This window comes from Mus caroli, unplaced genomic scaffold (assembly GCF_978045245.1).
Source record: "Mus caroli unplaced genomic scaffold, Mus_caroli_1 scaffold_25, whole genome shotgun sequence".
Taxonomy (NCBI): domain Eukaryota; kingdom Metazoa; phylum Chordata; class Mammalia; order Rodentia; family Muridae; genus Mus; species Mus caroli.
The window spans coordinates 965,237-968,310 of NW_028227280.1; positions in this window are offsets into that span (position 1 = coordinate 965,237).

Below are 3,074 nucleotides of genomic sequence, written 5' to 3' on the forward strand. Positions count from 1 at the left end.
AGTGTAGTACATAGTATATGAGTGAGTTGCACTGAAAAACTTAGAATTTAGAGAAACGCACAGTGTAGTACATAGTATATGAGTGAGTTGCACTGAAAAACTTAGAATATAAGAAACGCACAGTGTAGTACATAGTATATGAGTGAGTTGCACTGAAAAACTTAGAATATAAGAAACGCACAGTGTAGTACATTGTATATGAGTGAGTTGCACTGAAAAACTTAGAATTTAAGAAACGCACAGTGTAGTACATAGTATATGAGTGAGTTGCACTGAAAAACTTAGAATATAAGAAACGCACAGTGTAGTACATAGTATATGAGTGAGTTGCACTGAAAAACTTAGAATATAAGAAACGCACAGTGTAGTACATAGTATATGAGTGAGTTGCACTGAAAAACTTAGAATATAAGAAACGCACAGTGTATAGTATATGAGTGAGTTGCACTGAAAAAACTTAGAATATAAGAAACGCACAGTGTAGTACATAGTATATGAGTGAGTTGCACTGAAAAACTTAGAATATAAGAAACGCACAGTGTAGTACATAGTATATGAGTGAGTTGCACTGAAAAACTTAGAATTTAGAGAAACGCACAGTGTAGTACATAGTATATGAGTGAGTTGCACTGAAAAACTTAGAATTTAGAGAAACGCACAGTGTAGTACATAGTATATGAGTGAGTTGCACTGAAAAACTTAGAATATAAGAAACGCACAGTGTAGTACATAGTATATGAGTGAGTTGCACAGAAAAACTTAGAATATAAGAAACGCACAGTGTAGTACATTGTATATGAGTGAGTTGCACTGAAAAACTTAGAATTTAAGAAACGCACAGTGTAGTACATAGTATATGAGTGAGTTGCACTGAAAAACTTAGAATATAAGAAACGCACAGTGTAGTACATAGTATATGAGTGAGTTGCACTGAAAAACTTAGAATATAAGAAACGCACAGTGTAGTACATAGTATATGAGTGAGTTGCACTGAAAAACTTAGAATATAAGAAACGCACAGTGTATAGTATATGAGTGAGTTGCACTGAAAAACTTAGAATATAAGAAACGCACAGTGTAGTACATAGTATATGAGTGAGTTCCACTGAAAAACTTAGAATATAAGAAACGCACAGTGTAGTACATAATATATGAGTGAGTTGCACTGAAAAACTTAGAATTTACTGAAAAATCCACATTACACGAAATGCACAGTGTAGTACATAGTATATGAGTGAGATGCACTGAAAAACTTAGAATATAAGAAACGCACAGTGTAGTACATAGTATATGAGTGAGTTGCACTGAAAAACTTAGAATATAAGAAACGCACAGTGTAATACATAGTATATGAGTGAGTTGCACTGAAAAACTTAGAATATAAGAAACGCACAGTGTAGTACATAGTATAAGAGTGAGTTGCACTGAAAAACTTAGAATATAAGAAACGCACAGTGTAGTACATAGTATATGAGTGAGTTGCACTGAAAAACTTAGAATTTACTGAAAAACCCGCATTACACGAATTGCACAGTGTAGTACATAGTATATGAGTGAGTTGCACTGAAAAACTTAGAATATAAGAAACGCACAGTGTAGTACATAGTATATGAGTGAGTTGCACTGAAAAACTTAGAATATAAGAAACGCACAGTGTAGTACATAGTATATGAGTGAGTTGAACTGAAAAACTTAGAATATAAGAAACGCACAGTGTAGTACATAGTATATGAGTGAGTTGCACTGAAAAACTTAGAATATAAGAAACGCACAGTGTAGTACATAGTATATGAGTGAGTTGCACTGAAAAACTTAGAATATAAGAAACGCACAGTGTAGTACATAGTATATGAGTGAGTTGCACTGAAAAACTTAGAATATAAGAAACGAACAGTGTAGTACATAGTATATGAGTGAGTTGCACTGAAAAACTTAGAATATAAGAAACGCACAGTGTAGTACATAGTATATGAGTGAGTTGCACTGAAAAACTTAGAATATAAGAAACGCACAGTGTAGTACATAGTATATGAGTGAGTTGCACTGAAAAACTTAGAATATAAGAAACGCACAGTGTAGTACATAGTATATGAGTGAGTTGCACTGAAAAACTTAGAATATAAGAAACGCACAGTATAGTACATAGTATATGAGTGAGTTGCACTGAAAAACTTAGAATTTAAGAAACGCACAGTGTAGTACATAGTATATGAGTGAGTTGCACTGAAAACTTAGAATTTAAGAAACGCACAGTGTAGTACAAAGTATAAGAGTGAGTTGCACTGAAAAACTTAGAATATAAGAAACGCACAGTGTAGTTCATAGTATATGAGTGAGTTGCACTGAAAAACTTAGAATATAAGAAACGCACAGTGTAGTACATAGTATATGAGTGAGTTGCACTGAAAAACTTAGAATATAAGAAACGCACAGTGTAGTACATAGTATATGAGTGAGTTGCACTGAAAAACTTAGAATTTACTGAAAAACCCGAAATACACGAAATGCACAGTGTAGTACATAGTATATGAGTGAGTTGCACTGAAAAACTTAGAATATAAGAAACGCACAGTGTAGTACATAGTATATGAGTGAGTTGCACTGAAAAACTTAGAATATAAGAAACGCACAGTGTAGTACATAGTATAAGAGTGAGTTGCACTGAAAAACTTAGAATATAAGAAACGCACAGTGTAGTACATAGTATATGAGTGAGTTGCACTGAAAAACTTAGAATTTACTGAAAAACCCGCATTACACGAATTGCACAGTGTAGTACATTGTATATGAGTGAGTTGCACTGAAAAACTTAGAATATAAGAAACGCACAGTGTAGTACATAGTATATGAGTGAGTTGCACTGAAAAACTTAGAATATAAGAAACGCACAGTGTAGTACATAGTATATGAGTGAGTTGAACTGAAAAACTTAGAATTTAAGAAACGCACAGTGTAGTACATAGTATATGAGTGAGTTGCACTGAAAAACTTAGAATATAAGAAACGCACAGTGTAGTACATAGTATATGAGTGAGTTGCACTGAAAAACTTAGAATATAAGAAACGCACAGTGT